Raw genomic sequence first — 21,823 nt, 5'->3', positions numbered from 1 at the left:
ACCAGATAAAGAAAATTGCTTCACCGCAGTAGATAAATGCAAACTATTTAATAAGGTAACGTTTGGACCATGTCCCTGGTCTTTATCAAACTTTATAATAGAGATTCAGGGAAGGGTAGAGCAGTGTAAAGTTGATAAATACTGAAATTCCATTGTGAGCTTGTCTGGTGCTGCTTTGGGAATCACTGGTGAACTTTTTTTAGTGCAAATGGAATAGACAACAAGTGGAAATTATTGGCAATTATCAAGACACACTCAATAAAGGAGTGGTTCTGCAGGTGGGGACCACAGACCACATCTCAGTACCAATGCTTTCTGGCTGATGTTTTGGTCACTTTTGAATGTTGGTTGTGCTTTCACACTTGTGGTAGCATGAGACGGACTCTACAACCCACACAAGTGGCTCAGGTAGTGCAGCTCATCCAGGATGGCACATCATTGCAAGCTGTGGCAAGAAGGTTTGCTGTGTCTGTCAGCGTAGTGTCCAAAGGCTGGAGGCACTACTAGGAGACAGGCCAGTACACCAGGAGATGTGGAGGGGGTGTAGGAGGGCAACAACCCAGCAGCAGGACCACTACCTCAGCCTTTGTTCAAGGAGGAACAGGAGGAACACTGCCAGAGCCCTGCAAAATGACCTCCAGCAGGCGACAAATGTGCATGTGTCTGCACAAACGATTAGAAACCGACTCCATGAGGATTGTCTGAGTGCCCGACGTCCACAGTTGGGGGTTGTGCTCACAGCCCAATGCCATGCAAGACGATTGGCATTTTCCACAGAACACCAGGATTGGCAAATTCGCCACTGGTGCCCTGTGCTCGTCACAGATGAAAGCAGGTTCACACTGAGCACATGTGACAAACATGACAGACTCTGGAGACGCCGTTGAGAGCGATCTGCTGCCTGCAACATCCTTCAGCATGACCGGTTTGGCAGTGGGTCAGTAATGGTGTGGGGTGGCATTTCTTTGGAGGGTCGCACAGCCCTCCATGTGCTCGCCAGAGGTAGCCAGACTGCCATTAGGTACCAAGATGAGATCCTCAGACCCCTTGTGAGACCATATGCTGGTGCTGTTGGCCCTGGGTTCCTCCTAATGCAGGACAATGCCAGACCTCATGTAGCTGGAGTGTGTCAGCAGTTCGTGCAAGATGAAGGCATTGAAGCTATGGACTGGCCCTCCAGTTCTACAGACCTGAATTCGATTGAACACATCTGGGACATCATGCCTCGCACCATCCACCAACGTCACGTTGCACCACAGACTGTCCAGGAGTTGGCGGATGCTTTAGTCCAGGTCTAGGAGGAGATCCCTCAGGAGACCATCCGCCACCTCATCAGGAGCATGCCCAGGCTTTGTAAGGAGGTCATACAGGCACATGGAGGCAACACACACACACAAATGAACTTCATTTCCTTGTCTTGAGGCATTCCACTGAAGTTGGTTCAGCCTGTAACTTGATTTTCCACTTTGACTATCATTCCAAATCCAGACCTCCATGGGATATTCATTTTGATTTACATTGATCATTTTTATGTTTTACTGTTCTCAACACATTCCACTATGTAATGAATAAAGATTTGCAACTGAAATATTTAATTCAGTGATATCTAGGATGTGGTATTTTAGTTGTTACAGGACCCCAGCACCAAGAATATGTTATTCAGTATATATTATGTATAATAGGTTCCATGTGAAATGCATCAGTCCACAGGCTGCGCCCCTGGTCAGAGGGGACAAGATATTCTCCTTCTGACCTCCCCCACCTTTGTAATTCCCACAGTAAATAGCAGGCTCCGGCCCCCTGCGGCTATTGTAATGTATGTCTGGCCTGCTTTTTCTATTGGCCTGCCCTGTGTATCTGTGTTAAATATTCTGTGTGCTGTGAATAAAGTGGGTTCTTTTAGACTGGAAATACGTGGAGTAGCAGTCAGCTTTTATATGCTCTCACGTAATCAAGGAATTCCAGCCAGCATCCTTCATTCAGAATCCAGCAAAAGCAGAATGGACCTCCTGAAACACGGGGGGTGCTGAAAGAGGTACTACAGCACAGTAGACCCCGTTACATTAGTGTTGCCTTTATTTTTTTGAGTAGTGTATATACATATATGTGTGTGTCACTGACATCCATATATCTATGTATTCTATGTGGATATATCTGTTCTATCTATTCTATTCTAACCTATTACTGTGATTTTACTGTATGCGGCACATGAATTGCCGGTTTTTCAAAGGATGTAGAAGTATGGTTCTACAGGAAGTAGATTTTTTTTTCTCTGGGGACACTCAACTTTATTAGCAAGTATAGAATAGCAGGAACGCGGGATGCAGTGAAGAGCAGGAGGCAGAACAAGAGTTAAAGGGTTTACTACAAGGGATACTCCTCGCAGGCAGCGTAAGGGTTAAGAGTGGAGTAAAACTGGGTATAGTGTCAGGGTGAGAACAAACGGTTATGAAACTAGTAAACTTACCAGTCGAATGGTTTCCGGGCTGTGGAAGCTTGAATCCCCACGGTGGCGCCGTAGATGACGCGTGAAGTCTCTGGCTGGTTCCTGAAGGAAGTTAATGCACTGTTTCTTGACGGAAGCGGCGCGTCCTGGCTCCCAGAGGCGAAGTCCTCGGTTACTGGAATGACATACGTGGTGTGAAGCAGTCTCTGACACCACCAAAAAGCATCTCAGTTCAGTGGAGGTGGCGGGGATAAAGCTACCTGCCATGATTCGCCTGGTCAGGTTTAGGCCGCACACTCGGGGCAGTCAGCGGAATGCTGCGGGACAGACCCTCAGTCGCAGGGGTGAGCGGACACACAAATCCACGTCCCTCACAGTCAGTGTGCGCAAGGGCAGAGGAGCTGCAGCGCAGGCCTGTACTATCGCGTAGTCCCACAGAGAGTGAGTCAACCTTCTCCTGCTGCGCACTCTGTCTTCCCGCCAAATGTCCCGCTTTCCTGGCCACTGTGCCTTTTATCCCTGACACGTCCAAACAGTCGAGTGCAAAGGTCTGTCAGAAAGCTTTTCCCCCAGCAATAATAGTGAGAACCCTGATAGTTCTGGAACCGACACGAGAGAGGCATCACTGACTCGGTCCATTTTCCTACTCGTGCAAAAAGAGACACAAGTTAGCCCCCAAAAACACATGAAAAAAATGCACCCAAACATACGTTTTTGACTCCGCTTCTTTCCTGACAAAAAAACAGGTTTTGCTGCAGAAAAAAACAGCAAAATGCCCAGTGTGAACATACCCTAATAAAGTAAAGTTGATAACCAGTTGGTAGATCTATTGCAACTGTAAACGGTACCATGCCACACACATATGGCAACCTGGTGTATCCAGAACATAACAGTGAGGTCCATGCAAATTCAAGTCCTACATTTTGTAAGGTGGTGGCAGAGTCAATTTTCAGAACCCTTACATTCTAGCAATATTGTTCAGTGATTAGTCAGCTTTGTTATGAAATAATAGTTTACAGCTGAAAACTATCTGACGCTGCAGTTCATTTTTCTGTAAACAAAGACTTATGGTTCATTTATCAGGGAATTTCCAAGCACTTCCTCTTGAAATATTCAATTGCTGAGGAGCTTCCAATAAAGTAACAATGGCTTTTAACACATTCAATTTTACCAACTACAAGAAAAATTAATATATAGTAACCATCATTTTATTTTTTTCCCCCAATAAATCAATAGTACATGTGAAAATAAGAAACTTTGTAATATAAGTTATCAGCAAAATCTGCTTCTTTCTCTGCCAGGACTGATTTTTCATTCTCAATTCATAAGTGACATCTGTATTTAGTGAAGACAGATTTTCCCATTACTAAGATGAAAATGACAGTTGGTTCTCATAAAATTCTATGGACAGGATGAGGGAAGAGCTGGCAACAGACACAAACATTCTATTGAAAGTTCTCCTGAAATGACAGCTACATTGTCGACATTTAGGCAGTGACAACATGAATTGCTGGAAAAAGCTTTAAGCCTCGATTCTTCAAATAGTTTTTCCCAGAATTCTGGCAAAATGTTTGAAAAGTGACAATGTTTTTACACAACTTATAGTCTTGCGAACATTTTTGCTTTTTTAGACTAGTGCTCGCAAGTTCCACCTATCGGGCAGAGCTTAGCTGGAGGAATATGGCCGAGCGGGGCCAACAAACTCATCAGAATTTACAATACAAAAGTGGCATAAATTACCACGCACCGGCTGAACTCATTTAGAGGAGCATGCCTCTTAATGAGGTCGGTGTATCTTACTCCCACATACCCTTCTGTGATGCTAGTCACGCGGACAAGCTGTGAGGCTGGGTAGTCAAGAAATTCAGGGTCAGATACCAAAAGAGTTTGTCATAAACAAAAGGGGGAAGGCAAAGGTGTTGTCAGATCACAGTATGAGGTCAAAATTCCAGGAAGGTAGCGGATCAAGACAAAGGGGCTAGGCAAAAGGATACTCAGAGGCAAGGTCAGGCAGTAATAGTAATAGATGAGAGACACAACACTCAGGAACATGACAAACATTCACCACTAAGCTAAGGCTACAGCTGGCAATAATTAGAGGTAGCCAGCCAGCTAAATAACCAGGTATAACTCAGGACAGGAAACATCTGTAGGAAACCCAGCACGCACCGACACTGATTGGACAACTGGACTGTCACTTAAAACATTGACAGCGCAACACGCCCCAGCCTCAAATTGGGCGGCTGGGCTGTCTATCACAATATTGACAGCTCAGCATGCCCCAGATTGGATGGTTGAACTGCTACTCCATAGACCGAGTGAGGGAATCATGACACCTTCATTAAGACTGGCCTGCAAATGCCAGTGTTCATGAATCAGTGTATGTGTTTAAAATTAATGGGGCTAACTTAAGAGAAGAACTACATAAAAGAAAAAATTGTCTGCTACGCTGTAGTTGGTTGCTGTGCGAAAAAAGTCAGTTTTGATAAATTAGGTCCAATGTGTTAAAGTACCCCTAATTCACTAACATTGAACTATTCTAAGGATTTTTTTTAATTATCACATTAATGTAAAGCCATAACAATATTATTGGGGAAATCAGCAATCAGACAGTTTGTGAAATAAATAAAATAGCAAGAGTAAATAAATAATAATAATAATAATAAAAAAGAAAACTAAAAAAAAGGCACTGGCAGCCCGAAATCTCTGTTTCTAATGTTACCCCACTGAAAACATAATACATTTCATAATGCTTTTCAGGGATTCTTTGTGGTCGTAATATAAGAAATTAAAAATACACACATATTTCATATTTTCCTATACACTATCCCCCAACATCAGCAAAACAAAAAAAGAAATATAAGCATGACACCAAAATGAAGCCTCATGCATCACGAAGAAAAAGGGAAACCATTTTTGTTAATCTCCAGTCGAGATTTTTTTTTTAGAGTCGTTAAAATCCCATGTACAATAAAAATGTGTCTTAAACTGGTAAATTAACTCTTACTGGGGGACAGTGTTGGACTGTTGTGGGAAGTGCTCACCAGAAACTTTGACTCTAGGGGCCCACTGTTCAGCTACATACAAATATTACCGTATATTACAATTTTTAACTAATGTACCTTTACTTTTGCATAATAATAAACTAGGTAGTTTCTTGAATGAATGGCGAGAAGCCGCTGTTGTCTGTACATAGTGAATCAAATATATAAGGCCAGCTACTGGTGATGTTAAAAGGTAAGTGCCTTACTCCTATACAGGGGGTCACTGGGAGATCCACCTCATACCCTATGGGCCAGTCCCAACCTGCTGGAGAAATGAAAAAGATGAGATCAGAGGTTTTCTTCTTGCTGCCATTTCAAAGAAGCTCGGCTCTCAATCACCACAGGTCTCCGGTGCTATTATTCTTAATTTACTACAATTCCAATATAAAGTTTCTTTCTTGGACCCTTCATGTCTATTTGTATCTCTTTTTGTCCCTCTATGCAACCAGCTTCAAAAAGCTGAACAGGCTGTCCTATACTTATCCGCAAAAAATTCATTTCCCAGCAGAAGACTGCTTTTCCACAGTGCTGCTGACCCATCCCTCTGCTCTCTTGGGTGGTTCCTGATAGAGATAGATTTCAGCAGGTTTTGTTGGCTTTTTTCTGCTTTTCTTGCTGCGTTTTTGTTGCATTTTTCAGGATTCTAAAGATCATGCAAGCATAAACAGTACAAGTGTTTAGGCTACCAATGCAAGATGTATGTGAAACTATAAAACATTTTTTTTTTCCTTAAAAAAGGCAATTTTATCAAACTATTTAGTGGAAAAAATTTTGAAAAAATGTCTGAAAAAATTGTGACTATTCTGAACAAAAAAATTAATTTGAGTTCATGAAAAAACACGCAATTGCAAATGTAAAAAACAGCAGGGGGAGTTGAATTGGTTAGGCATAGTTTACCTAACACATTGGCAGTGCATTGAGTTGGGCCAGCATTGGTCTATATCACACATTGGTCAGTCATTATTAACTTTCACACCTGGATAGACATTGAGATGATCGTGCTTTGATTACGTTAACACATATGAGCAATTTACTTAAACTGTACTTATCCTAACTGCCATTCTCGTGTGAGACCAAGACATTTTGACTTAAACTTGGGAAAATCACAAAAATAAATGCGGTTCACATCCTGCTGTACTTATGTTTCTTTTCACTAAAATGCTGCAAAAACTGATGGCAATGTTTTTGCTGCTTTTTTGCACTTACTCATTGCATTTTCAAAAAAACAGCAGTTTTTCAATTCAGCCAGGAAAAAAAACATAAGATGAGATTTCTGAAATCTCATAGCTTTTGCTGGTACTGTAGAAAGCAGCTTTTAATTTGCATAAAAAAACCGCAGCAAAAATGCAACAGGAGAACATAGCCTTATATTTATTTTGAATTCTAAAATTTGTTTTCGTGGTGATGATCTGTCTCCATGACATCCTTGTGTGTGCAATAATGGATCTTGACAGGATGGGACTTTGAATTTTCAGTTGGAAACATAATTCCCAGTTTGGGATTGGATTAAGGTAAAATCTGGACTTCTATTTCTGCTGAGGATAAATTGTTTATGGGGTTTTTTGCTAGGTAGTTCAGGCACCATAAATGCCATCATATCATAGATCAGTATTTTGGCCAAATCATTGTCTTTGCCAATAGTTATGCATCCATTATACAATCATTATTATAAATAATCTTTTCTGTAATTGCTACTATTTGACAGTATAATTAACATTTTATGTTGTGGTGTGTTGGCACTAAGCACTTTAATCTGTTAGTCTTTTTGACTCTCCCGTTTGTTTGCTAAGCAGCCTCTGTATTTTATCATACACGTGTTTTAAATCGGTGAAATTAAATATTATTTTTTTAGGATTATACTCCATGAGCTTATAGCTCCTTTCTTTTGTGTCATCATCTTTAAATCCTGACAGAGATCAGTAGATAAAGAATATTTTTTTGCTATATGAAGGTATTTAGAAAAAATGTGTTTTATTTATTTTATTTATTTTAACACATTTCTCAGAGAAAATCTTTAATAATTTCAGTGCTTCATATAAAAATAAAAAGTATATTCACCTCCTGCAGCGGCACCACTCCAGACAAGTCGGTGCAGCTATTCTCGGCGAGTCATAAGACATTGCTGTGTTACATGACTGCTGCCACCAATCAGCTGCCATTGATTAGCTACAGCTTTATTATTTTGTCAGCCTGGACGTCCTCTCTGATTGGATATTAATGAGCAGCAACCGATCAGTGGGCACTAATGGTGCTACTGCAGGAGGTGAGTATATATTGTTTTCATTTTCTACGGGACCCCAAAGTGATTAAGCAGGGGAGGATCTTCGCTAGAAAGCTTTATACGACCACTAAAGGCCTAAGTCCCATTAGTCTCATATTCACCTAACATATTCTCCTAACAATGAGCATCTGATTAGAATTTTTCTCATATTAAAGGGCGTTCAGTTTTTCAGGATGAATTTGATGAAGCAGAAGCTCTTTGCCTTTTTATGGAAGATCTGGTGGTACTGGCTTTGGGATCTTTTGGAACTAATTTTAGCCCCAACCCTAACCCTAACTTTAGCCCAACTCACTTTAGCCCAACTTTAACCCTATTGGGAAAATGGAAATAAATATATTTTCTTTATTGTATTATTTTTCCCTAACTAAGGGGGTGGTAAAGGAGGGGTTCGTTTACTATTTTTTTAATTTGATCACTGTGATAGGGTCACAAAATCTTCCTATTGTTGCTGGGTGCCGGCCGGCAGATATCGGAGGGCACACTGCGCATGCGCCTGCCATTTTCTTACCAGAAGAAGATGCCAGCGGCCATGTGGGGAAGCAGGGGGATCCAGGGACATTGGTAAGTATCGGGGGTGATCAAAGACCCTATTTCTCTGTCCTCTGATAAGCGATCACATCAGAGGACAGAGAAATTAAAAGGCAAATCAAGTTTTTTTTGCTGTTGCCGTTATGCAGTTTAATAACTGCGATCGCAGACCCAGGGGTCTGTAAAAACCGACTCAAATCATGCTCTCTGGGGTCTCGGCTACCTCCGGCAGCCGAGACTCCAGAGAAAATCCGACTCTGTGGGGTGCTATACACTTTTTCCACAGTGCCGTTAATTAACAGCGCTGTGGTTTAAGTACCCTTAACTACCACCGTTGATAGTTTTTCTACCCCTGCTGATGCGGGCATGGCAGGTGCTGAAAATGGCCTCTTTGGGGCTATCAACAGAGTCTTTAAAAAGTAACCAGACTCGGCAAGACCTAACAGTTGGAATGGCAACTTCCATCATGTTGGTGTTATGGGGGAACAGATGCACACCTTCTGTCTGCAGCCACCACACTGCTTCTTCCTGTCTGTTGGGGTGCTATGCCTCCTTCCCCATGTGTGCTGCTGTCCTCGCTCTGCATGTCCTCCTGCCAGGTTAGATCAGTTACTATGTCATCCACCACCTCGTCTTCCACATACGCACCCTGCTCCTCCTCCTGACTTTCTGGCAATTGTGTCTCATCATCGTCCACCTCTTCTGACACTTTCCCACCATCGTCTTCGTGTGACCTTGTTCAAATCTTTGGGCATCGCTACATACGAATTCATCTGGCCCCACTTCAAGTTGACAGTCTGGAATCTTTAAAGGGAAAACTGAACAGCTCTTTGGAGTGTCCAAGTGTGGGATCAGTTGTCTCAGGGCACTCGGCATGGTGGGAGGAAAGAGGATCAGGGTGAGTAATATGCGGTCCACACTCATGGCTACTCAGACTTGACTGTGTGGAAGACCTGGTGGTGGTGGCTAAGTGACTGGAAGCATTATTCGCTATCCAACTAACAACCGTTTCACACTGCTCTTGCTTCAATAGTGGTGTGCTGCGGTCCCCCAGAAACTGGGACAGGAAGGTCGAGCAAGAAGATGTGGGTCTTTGTTGTGGCACACTTTCAGCTTGGCCCCAGCCTCGTCCTCTGCATTTACCATCAGCATCATGTCCACTTCCCCGTCCCTTGCCCCTTGCCTATTTTAAATGGACTACTGAAATATTTGAAAAGTTCAATACAAGTGGGTTAATTTTGAGAAAACTTATATGTGATCAGTATGCCTGAAAAGCAAGTATTAGGAGACCACAGATAGATCAGGCATCTGACAAATAACAAACTGTTTCAAAATGTGGCCTGGATTTTGCTAAAATTTTTCAACCAACAAATACTGTATAGACCAAGGATGGCAGACCTAAAAGTGGAATGCATGCCTGAAAAGCAAGGATTTGGAGACCACAGATAGACCAGGCATCTGATGGAGTTAACAGACTGTTTCAATATGTGGCCTGTATGATTTTCAATTTTTTTAACCACAGCATACTGTATAGAACAAGGGTAGCAGGCAAAAAAGTGGAATGTATGCTTGAAAAGCAAGAATTTGGAGACCACAGATACATCGGGCGTCTGACGGAGATAACAGACTTTTTAAATATGTGGCCTTAAAAAAAAAAAAAAAATTTAAACCACAAAATAATGAGTAGACCAAGGCTAGCAGACAAAACAACGCAATGTGTGCCTGCAAAGCGAGGATTTTGACACCACAGATACACCGGGCGTCTGACGGAGATAACAGACTGTTTAGCCCCATTCTGCCAATGGACGTACTATTCAGTCCATGTGGGGTGGGCCCTACTTCCCAAGGACGGAATAGTACGTCCAGCGCGATCGGCCGTGCTCACGATGTGATCGCGTTGCTGCGAGGGTCTCCCTACCTCCCTCCCTGCAGCAGGCCCGGATCCAAGATGGGCGTGGCATCCAGGTCTTGCAGGGAGGGAGGTGGCTTCACAGAGCCTGCTCAGAGCAGGCACTGTGAAGCCTGCAGCGCTGTAAGTCAGATCGGTGATCTGACAGAGTGCTGTGCAAACTGTCAGATCACCGATCTGTGATGTCCCCCCCTGGGACAAAGAAAAAAAAAATTTCCACACGTTTAAAAAAATAAAAGAAAAGAAAAAATCCTAAATAATAATAAAAAAAAAAAATTATTCCCATAAATGTATTTCTTTATCTAAATAAAAAAACAAACAATAAAAGTACACATATTTAGTATCGCCGCGTCCGTAACGACCCAACCTATAAAACTATCTCACTAGTTAACCCCTTCAGTAAACACCGTAAGGAAAAAAAAAAAACGAGGCAAAAAACAACACTTTATTATCATACCGCCGAACAAAAAGTGGAAAAACACGCGATCAAAAAGACAGATATAAATAACCATGGTACCACTGAAAGCATCATCTTGTCCCACAAAAAACGAGCCACCATACAGCATCATCAGTGAAAAAATAGTCCTCAGAATAAAGCGATGCAAAAATAATTATTTTTTCTATAAAATAGTTTTTATCGTATATGAGCGCCAAAACATAAAAAAATGATATAAATGAGGTATCGCTGTAATCGTACTGACCCAAAGAATAAAACTGCTTTATCAATTTTACCAAACGCGGAACGGTATAAACACCTCCCCCAAAAGAAATTCATGAATAGCTGGTTTTTGGTCATTCTGCCTCACAAAAAACGGAATAAAAAGCGATCAAAAAATGTCACGTGCCCGAAAATGTTACCAATGAAAACGTCAACTCGTCCCGCAAAAAACAAGACCTCACATGACTCTGGACCAAAATATGGAAAAATTATAGCTCTCAAAATGTGGTAATGCAAAAAATATTTTTTGCAATAAAAAGCGTCTTTTAGTGTGTGACAGCTGCCAATCATAACAATCCACTAAAAAACCCGCTATAAAAGTAAATCAAACCCCCCTTCATCACCCCCTTAGTTAGGGAAAAATTAAAAAATGTAAAAAATGTATTTATTTCCATTTTCCCATTAGGGTTAGGGTTAGGGGCTAGGGTTAGGGCTAGGGCTAGGGTTAGGGCTAGGGTTAAGGCTACAGTTAGGGTTGGGGCTAAAGTTAGGGTTAGGGTTTGGATTACATTTACGGTTGGGAACAGGGTTTGGATTAGGGTTAGGGGTGTGGTTAGGGTTACCGTTGGGATTAGGGTTAGGGGTGTGTTTGGATTAGGGTTTCAGTTATAATTGGGGGGTTTCCACTGTTTAGGCACATCAGGGGCTCTCCAAACGTGACATGGTGTCCGATCTCAATTCCAGCCAATTCTGCGTTGAAAAAGTAAAACAGTGCTCCTTCCCTTCCGAGCTCTCCTGTGTGCCCAAACAGGGGTTTACCCCAACATATGGGGTATCACCGTACTCAGGACAAAATGGACAACAACTTTGGGGTCCAATTTCTCCTGTTACCCTTGGGAAAATACAAAACTGAGGGCTAAAAAATAATTTTTGTGGGGGAAAAAAAAGGATTTTTTATTTTCACGGCTCTGCGTTATAAACTGTAGTGAAACACTTGGGGGCTCAAAGTTCTCACAACATATCTAGATAAGTTCCTTGGGGGGTCTAGTTTCCAATATGGGGTCACTTGTTGGGGGTTTCTACTGTTTAGGTACATTAGGGGCTCTGCAAATGCAATGTGACGCTTGCAGACCATTCCATCTAAATCTGCATTCCAAATGGCGCTCCTTCCCTTCCGAGCCCTCCCATGCGCCCAAACGGTGGTCCCCCCCACATATGGGGTATCAGCGCACTCAGGACAAATTGGACAACAAATTTTGGGGTCCAATTTCTCCTGTTACCCTCGGGAAAATACAAAACTAAGGGCTAAAAAATAATTTTTGTGGGAAAAAATTTTTGTTTTATTTTTACGGCTCTGCATTATAAACTTCTGTGAAGCCCTTGGTGGGTCAAAGTGCTCACCACACATCTAGATAAGTTCCTTAGGGGGTCTACTTTCCAAAATGGTGTCACTTGTGGGGGGTTTCAATGTTTAGGCACATCAGTGGCTCTCCAAACGCAACATGGTGTCCCATCTCAATTCTTGTCAATTTTGCATTGAAAAGTCAAACGGCGCTCCTTCCCTTCCGAGCTCTCCCATGCGCCCAAACAGTGGTTTACTCCCACATATGGGGTATCAGCGTACTCAGGACAAATTGTACAACAACTTTTGCGGTCCAATTTCTTCTCTTACCCTTGGGAAAATAAAACAAATTGGAGGTGAAGTAAATTTTTTGTGAAAAAAAAGTTAAATGTTCATTTTTATTTAAACATTCCAAAAATTCCTGTGAAACACCTGAAGGGTTAATAAACTTCTTGAATGTGGTTTTGAGCACCTTGAGGGGTGCAGTTTTTAGGATGGTGTCACACTTGTGTATTTTCTATCATATAGACCCCTCAAAATGACTTCAAATGAGATGTGGTTCCTAAAAAAAAAATGGTGTTGTAAAAATGAGAAATTGCTGGTCAACTTTTAACCCTTATAACTCCCTAACAAAACAAAAATTTTGGTTCCAAAATTGTGCTGATGTAAAGTAGACATGTGGGAAATGTTACTTATTAAGTATTTTGTGTGACATATCTCTGTGATTTAATTGCATAAAAATTCAAAGTTGGAAAATTGCGAAATTTTCAAAATTTTTGCCAAATTTCCGTTTTTTTCACAAATAAACACAGGTAATATCAAAGAAATTTTACCACTATCATGAAGTACAATATGTCACGAGAAAACAATGTCAGAATCACCGGGATCCGTTAAAGCGTTCCAGAGTTATAACCTCATAAAGGGACAGTGGTCAGAATTGTAAAAATTGGCCCGGTCCATAATGTGCAAACCACCCTTGGGGGTAAAGGGGTTAAATATGTGGGTTTTTTTATATTTTTTTAAACCGCTAATTACTGAGTAGACCAAGGCTAGCAGACAAAAAAATACAATGTATGCCTGCAAAGCGAGGATTTTGACACCACAGATACACCGGGCTTCTGACGGAGATAACAGACTGTTTAAATATGTGGCCTTTTGTTTAAAAAAAAAAGTTAAACCACAAAATACTGACACCAAGGCTAGTAGATCAAAAAATGCAATGTATGCCTAAAAAGCAAGAATTTGGAGAAAACAGATAGACCAGGCGTCAGACGGAGATAACAGACTGATCAAAATGAGGCCCTCGTCAGTGCGAAGCATGAGAACTGATTTGGCTAGGTGAGAGGCTCTGGACTGGGGTCTAAGGGGTAACCTTTCTCTATATGGAGAGTGATATACCAGCTGGCTTGTCAAGGTAAGGAGGCTTATTCGCCATGCAATGCTCCTCTGGGAAATATAATATGCAAATTGCCTCTTCTGAGAAAAAGAGGACTTAAACTCTATAGCGCCCCACCTTTTGGAAGTAGCGATCCTACAAGTCACAATCAACCCTTTAACGAGTCGTGCAATATGACTTACTGATTTGGCTTTTATCCTAAATCATATTGCACGACTCGTTAAAGGGTTGATTGTGACTTGTAGGATCGCTACTTCCAACAGGTGGCATTATAGAGTTTAAGTCCTCTTTTTCTCAGAAGAGGCAATTTGCATATTTAATTTCCCAGAGGAGCATTGCACGGCGAATAAGCCTCCTTACCTTGACAAGCCAGCTGGTATGTCACTCTCCATAAGGAGAAACGTTACCCTTTAGACCCCAGTCCAGAGCCTCTCACCTAGACAAATCAGTTCTCATGCTTCGCACTGACGAGGGCCAACAGCCCGAAACACCGTGTCTTTGAATTGAGATACTGATTTGGCTATTATCCTAAGTCATATTGCACGACTCGTTAAAGGGTTGATTGTGACTTGTAGGATCGCTACTTCCAACAGGTGGCACTATAGAGTTTAAGTCCTCTTTTTCTCAGGAGAGGCAATTTGCACAACAAATATAGACCAAACTTTTAGGGATCCTGCTATAAACGAAGAATATGATGTGGTTCATTCATTCATGAAAATAAAGGAACCTGATCATCTGCTCCTTTCTTGAACCTGTGGCATTTCTGATAATCTTGTTTTAAGCATGATGTTTTATTGCATTAAAATTTAATCCAGGGATTCTTGAGCCAACAGAGAGAATTATCCTGCAGCCCATGCTCTACATGTAAACTCCCTAATTTCGCATAAGAGATGCAAGATTTCCATTGCAGATCTTTTCATTGTTCTCATACTATTTAGACAGCTCGTCTTGGAGATAAATAATGCAAATAAAAAGTCATAAGCATTTCGCTATAAATATGTTTGAAATGCTAAACCCCAGTTGCATAATAACACAGGAGTGGTTTAGTGGCCCAAACCTTAAAGGGACTGAATTTGGAGGGAACAATTTTCAGCCATAGAGGCGGGGTTTTCAGGTGTTTGATTCACCCTTTCCTTACCCACTGGCTGCATGCTGGCTGTAATATTGGATTGAAGTTCATTCTCTGTCCTCCATAGTACACGCCTGCGCAAGGCAAGGTTTCCTCCGGGTTCTCGGATTTCCTCCCACACCAAAGATATACAGATAGGGAATTTAAATTGTGAGCCCCAATGGGGACAATGTTGATATGTAAAGTGTTGTGGAATGTGATGGTGCTATATATAAGCAATGCATAATAAATAAATAATGTGCCAGTTACGGCAAATCTAATGAAGAAGCCATATTCAAATTGGTCTGCAAATGAAATGGGAAAGTGTCTGTGCACCTGGACTGTTTTTTCCCCCTGATACACGTCCAGACTGATATGCACATTGTTTTAACTCTATATTTCTCATGACTGACATATTTAATCTCTACAAGAAGGTAAAATGTTGATTAAGCATCTAAACAGCTATACCACTACTTCCATATGAATAAAATGCACTGACAGGTTCCATTTCATTCACAATTTAGGTGTAAATTGCTGTTGGTTCAAATAAACAACCTCGGACAGACTTGGCCCAAACCAATGGCAGCGTAAATACAGCAGAGTTAGGCTAGTTTCACACCTGAGTTTTTTCGCGCCATGCCGAATCCGGCGTCGCGCCGCGGAATCCGGGAAATTTGAGAAAACCGGATGGGACGGAAAACCGGATCCGTCCCATCCGGTTGGCATCCGTTTCGTCCGTTTTTCCATCCGGTTTTTGACGGATCCGGTTTTTAAGAACCCCCCTGGCAGGCTCCAAAATGTGATTGGCCTCCTCAAAACTATATATACAGTCTTCCTACAGCCCATCAGTCACAGGTTGGAGAGGAGCAAGTGTTTGGAGAGAAAGATGGATATCGTTATTGCGAAGATTCTGCAGAACAATGTGGATTTCATTGTGAAGGCGAATCGCTTGAAAGCAATTGTTCTGGACAAGGAGTGAGAGAGACAACGCATCATGCGTCTACGCCGACGCCGTTTGTGGATCCACCCCATCACCGCACAGAGAATGACACGTGGGGTGTTTTCTACACTGTACATGGAGCTATGAGGAGACCCAGAGAAATTTTTCTCATATGTACGGATAAAAGCGGAGAACTTTGATCTACTGGTGGACCGAATTGAACATCTCATCCAAAGGGGTGATACGTATTGCCAATTCTCTATTTCACCGGCCGAGCGTCTGATGGTCACTCTTCGGTAAGCCATTTTTATTGTATGTACTCCTGTAGTACACTTTAATAGATTGTAATTTGATTTTGTAGTAATCTCTGCCTTGCTTTTGTTCACAGATTCCTTGCTACTGGAGAATCCCTTTCGTCACTACATTTCCAGTTCAGACTGGGAATTTCCACCATCTCTGGAATTGTAAAGCACACTTACCGTGCACTGTGGGACTCTTTGCACGATGAATTTATACCACATCCCACAATGGAGATTTGGTTGGAAGTAGCCGAGAAATTCCAGCAAGTGTGTCAGTTTCCCAATTGCTTGGACGGGAAAAATATCCGTATCGTTAAATCGGCTGGTTCGGAATCAGAATATTTTAACTATAAAAAGTACTTTTCCATTGTGCTGATGGCCATCGTCGATGCGGAGTACAAATTTGTAGCGGTGGATATTGGGGCGTATGGCCGCTCAAATGATTCCCAAGTTTTCAAACTGTCTGCAATGGGGCGCCATTTGTATGGAAACACCTCTCACTCCCCCCCCCCCCCCCCAAGACCACTGCCTCAAACCTCTGGGCAACCAATGCCTTTTGTTTGTGTTGGGGATGAAGCCTTCCAGCTGTCAGAACATCTGCTGAAACCCTACTCTAGCTGTGGATTAACCCAAACTAAAAGAATTTTTAACTACTGCCTCACACGTGCACGGAGAATGGTGGAGTGTGCTTTTGGGATTTTGACCGCCAAATGGAGAGTTCCACTGACATCTATAAACTTGAAGACAGACACTGTTGACGAGGTGGTGAAAGCTTGTGTTGTCCTGCACAATTATGTGATATCCAAGGAACAGATTTCCATTGAGGACCACTCTGAAGAAACCACCTTGGCTGATTATAGCAACATTACGTATAGAAGTTCTGTGACAGTTTCCCAAATTAGAGACCAATTCGCAGAATACTTTATGTCACCGTAAGGAAGAATAGACTGTCAGGATGAGAGAGTTTGAACAATTTGTCTTTGACCTTGTAACCGTATTTTACCATATTGTACCCAAGTTGTGCACCTGTTTGGGTTCTACCCAAAGTATATTACCTTCTTTTACCCAAGTTGTGTACCTGTTTGGGTTCTACCCAAAGTATTTTACCTTCTTTTACCCAAGTTGTGTACCTGTTTGGGTTCTACCCAAAGAATTTTACCTAACCAATAAACCTTGTTTAACCCAAGTGTTAACTATACCTTATAAAGAAAATACAAATTTGCTTTAAAAGCACAGTTTTATTACAAATTTTTTAACAAAACAAATATAATCTTCTCTTTGGCAACACAAAAATAAACTTTATTTGGCTGCGCCAAAAACTTAGAGGTTTGAATAAGTCGGGGTGGAGATAGTGCTGGAGGGGCTGTCAGATAGGGACACTTCGACAGTGGGAGTGTGGTGTGAGGAATGTGGTGGTTGTGGTGGGGATGGATTAATAGGTAGTGGTGAAGGGGTGGAGAAAGCAAGTGAATGGATGGACAGGAAACTGGGACTTGGGTTAGGAATTTGGTATGATGGAGGGGTGTAGCTGATGGTTTGGGAGGATTGGGAAGCAGAAGCGGAGATGGGTGGAGAAGAGGGTTGGGACATGATGGGTGAAGGAGGCTGGTGGTAATGGGCAGGGAGAGGAGGCGCGGAAGATGTTATTGGGAACTGGTATGGGGAGGGATGTTCATACTGGTCTGGATGGTGGGAAGGGGCACGGGCATGACGCTGGTAGTTGTCTGGATGGTGGGACGGGGCACAGGCAGGATGCTGGTAGTGGTCTGGATGGTGGGACGGGGCATGGGCATGACGTGGGTAATGGTGAGGTTGGTGGAACGGGGCACGGGCAGGTTGCTGGTATGGGTCAGGAGGATGGTAGTGGCTGTAGTGAGGGACAGTGGCTGAAGGGGGGCAGGTGCAGGAGGGGTGGCAAGTGCGGTGGCTTTGGAGGCAATGACCGCTAGAGTAGACAGGCAGGCTCTTGCTTGAAGGCAGGCAGGCTCTTGCTGGAATGCAGGCAGGCTCTTGCTGGAAGGCAGGCTCTTGCTGGCAGGCAGGCAGGCTCTAGCTGGCAGGCAGGCAGGCTCTTGCTGGAAGGCAGGCAGGCAGGCTCTTGCTGGAAGGCAGGCTCTTGCTGGCAGGCAGGCAGGCTCTTGCTGGAAGGCAGGCTAGGCTCTTACTGGAAGGCAGGCAGGCTCTTGCTGGAAGGCAGGCAGGCTCTAGCTGGTAGGCAGGCTCTTGCTGGAAGGCAGGATGTTGGCTCTCTTGCAGTATGGCTGGAAATGAGTCAGGGCCTCAATGGCATTGTTTTATATATGTGTCCTGGGGGTAGGCCTATAGGTTCTGAGCATGCTCAGATTAAAAAACCGGATCAGGCCACCGGATCCACTTTTTTCCGGATCCGATGCATTCCGGCATCCATAGACATGCATTGTAGCGAAAAGCCGGAAGAGCCGGATCCAGCCCTTCAGGCTTTTTCTCCGCAGACAAAAACTATTACAGTAGACATTTTTTCCAGATGCCGGAATCGAAATTTTCGCCGTATCCGGAAAAAAACGGAAGGAATGCTGGGCCATGCGGCACAATCCTGCGCTAATACAAGTCAATGGGGAAAAACCGGTTCCGGTTTTTATTTTCGCTGGTTCCGGTTTTTCACAAAAGAGCCGTAATCAGCCGGAATGAAAAAACCTGATGTGTTAAAGTAGCCTAAATTCCATCTTGCTTTTAACCTTTACCTCTCTACAAGGATCGGAACACATTGGGCATGACTATTATGAAAAAGATCGTGACTGGAGCAATCAAAAGCACCAGCCATATGACTGAAAGACATGGTCTGCTATGCAATTGTCTAATGAGAAAAAGTGTTTTTTGACATGAATAATGGGACACTTTGCTTGAGATCACCATGTTAGGCTGGTTTCACACGTCAGTGGCTCGGGTACGTGAGGTGACAGTTTCCTCACGTACCGGAGACACTGACTCACGTAGACACATTGAAATCAATGTGTCTCTGCACATGTCAGCGTGTTTTCACGGACCGTGCGTCCGTGTGCAAAACACGGAGACATGTCAGTGTTCGTGGGAGCGCATGGATTACACGGACCAATTAAAGTCAATGGGTCCGTGTAAAACACGTACCGCACACGGACGCTGTCCGTGTGCAGTCCGTGTGCCGTGCAGGAGACAGCGCTACAGTAAGCGCTGTCCCCCCACACGTGGTGCTGAAGCCGCCATTCATATCTTCTCTCCAGCAGCGTTTGCTGGATAGAAGATATGAAAAAGTATTTTTTTTTTGTTTTTTCGTGTTTAAAATAAAGATCCCTGTCCCCACCCCGCTCCCACCCCCTGTGCGCCCGCCCGCTGTTAATAAAATACTCACCCGGCTCCCTCGCAGCGTCCTGTCCTCGCCGCAGCTTCTCCTGTATGAGTGGTCACGTGGGGCCGCCGATTACAGTCATGAATATGCGGCTCCACCTCCCATATTTTAAACACGAAAAAAAAAAAAAAAAAAGGATTTTTCATATCTTCTATCCAGCAAACGCTGCTGGAGAGAAGATATGAATGGCGGCTTTAGCACCACGTGGGGGGAACAGCGCTTATCTCTAGCGCTGTCTCCTGCACGTTCCATGTGGTACCCAGTCGGCACACGGTCGGCACACGTGTGTCGCACTGATGTGCCACATAAACGCACGGACACACTGACATGGATAATTCCGGTACCGATTTTTCCGGTACCGGAATTATCTGGACGTGTGGGACTGGCCTTAGTAATGCACAAAGAATCGACAAATGACAAGACAGATTCCTTTTAAAATGGGCTCCCCTGGGTTGAATCCATGGAGTAGCTGTTGGCTGTAGGAGCGAGCCTGAGGTAAGAGTAGTAAAACTACTGGATGGACAAAACCAGAAGATAAAAGTGTAGTCCAATGAAAAGCCGAAAATCAGATAGCAGGAGATCAGTCCAAATCAAAGTCAGACAAGCTGGAATCAAAGTCAGTAAGTTTTAGGCTATGTGCACACGTTGCGGATTCTGTGCGGATCCGCAGCATTTTTTGCGGTGCAGAAACGCTGCAGATCCACAAATGATTTACAGTACAATGTAAATCAATGAGAAAAAAAAGCTGTGCACTCTTTGCGGAAAACCCACTGCGGAAACGCTGCGGTTTAAAAGAAGTAGCATGTCACTTCTTTTTTGTCAATCTGCAGCGTTTTTGTACCCATTCCATTATAGAAAACCACAGGGGTAAAAAACGCAGCAAATCCGCAGCAAAAACACACACAAAAAACGCTGCGGAACTGCGCAAAAAAACGCAACAAATACGCAGGTGAGTTTTTTGCCAGGAGAGGCAGAATCCGCACCAGAAATTCCTAAGGCTAAACCGCAACGTGTGCACATAGCCTCAAAGAGCAAACAGAGTCTGGGTCAGATACAAGAGACACCAGAGATGAATAAATATACTAGACAATAGCCAGTCTGCGGGGAGTATAAATAGGGAGTAGTACTACTACCCATGGGCCACAGCAAGGAGTTTATTACAACAGTCTCACCACCACAAGTCACAGAGGCACACCAGTACTCTTAGCTGAAGAGCGCCCATGCCGCCCAGTGATGCCGGCAATGTTGCCTCCTTTATCACTAGTGCCACCTGTAGAGTGAATGTGGCAGCGCTTGGATGTGAATGTGACAGACTCCACTGTAGCAGGTCCAGATAAGGATACAGCTTTAGGTATCAGATTATAAAGCGACTCTGTCAGCATAGTGACTGTTCAAACCAGCGTATGTGCTTCACGACGAGGCCAATCATTTACATACACCTTAAACACACCTTGCCATCTGCTTCATTTCCCAGATCTCTACCCTTTTCTGGCCTCATGTAACCAGGGCTATCATTTTTAGAAGAGGGGGATGGAGAATGAGGGACAACAAGCAGGTGGGAAGGTGTATTGTATGTAAATCATTGGCTAGGTGATGAAGCACCGAGCTGTGGGACTTACTTTGAACAGAGTCCCTTTAAATGTCATAGCAAGTTATTAAATATCTTTTGTACATTTAGCTGCATAATTGAATATAGGGGCATATTTATCAGTACTGTCTAATCCTTAGCCAGTGTAGGCTGACACAAGTCTTAAAATGCAGCAGATTTATCATAGCGGCTCATGCTATTTAATAAATCTGGTGTATTTTAAGACTGTCCCCTCCAGTTTTACCCCACCCATTGATGGCTTACTTTATGTCATAAATTATGTCAAAGTGTTGGTGCATTTTTTGGTGCATGGTTAGTTCATTCCCTTAGCCAGTAAATCATGTGCCTTTTCAGCAAGGCTACATCCTTTGGGGGACAAGGTGAAAAAAACTGTGTAAACCACAAAAGCATAAAAAAAACACCACCTGCCTTTCTTGGCTTGCACCATACTTATTAGGTCATTTAGCCTGAAAAATCTGCCCCATAATATTCCTGCAGATATTCTGCATGGTTTTACATAGTAATAGATCAACAAGCCAGATTGGTCCCTCAGGAACTGTCTGACTGTTAGTAACAACATCATCAATAATACAATTCTCTATTTTCTCCATCCATTCTCTCTCCTCCTAATAAAGCCATATAGTAGAAAAATCTTACCTGACGCTGCTCGCTCACTGCACAAGGCACAGATTTGTTTAGAGCTTTCATTTTCATTTTCTAGTTCTCAGCTGTATGATGACAACATCAGTCATGGGTGACTATTTCACAATGAGGCTGTTTTCCCAAAAAGCTGCACACTCAGACTCACTGCATATGTAATACCAAATATTCAGGCTATGTGCACACGTTCAGGATTTCTTGCAGAAATTTCCTGTGCAAAACAGGACATTTTCTGAAGAAAGAAATCCGCATGCGTTTTTACC

At 43.0% G+C, this 21,823-nt stretch overlaps 1 protein-coding gene across 1 annotated transcript in view; it reads right to left on the bottom strand.

The window, feature by feature from the left end:
- The window catches only part of LOC138675793 (programmed cell death 1 ligand 2-like), a 166,430-nt gene extending 144,810 nt beyond the window's left edge, over positions 1–21,620 (bottom strand). Inside the window, exon 1 of the mRNA XM_069764328.1 lies at positions 21,558–21,620. The gene's annotated coding sequence lies outside the window, so the exon portion shown is untranslated. The remainder of the gene's footprint in view (positions 1–21,557) is intronic.
- Between the last annotated feature and the right edge of the window lie 203 nt (positions 21,621–21,823).

This window comes from Ranitomeya imitator, chromosome 1 (genome assembly GCF_032444005.1).
Source record: "Ranitomeya imitator isolate aRanImi1 chromosome 1, aRanImi1.pri, whole genome shotgun sequence".
NCBI classification, from domain to species: Eukaryota; Metazoa; Chordata; class Amphibia; order Anura; family Dendrobatidae; genus Ranitomeya; species Ranitomeya imitator.
Note: the sequence above shows the minus strand (reverse complement) of the source record. Positions and strands in the feature narration are given on the sequence as shown.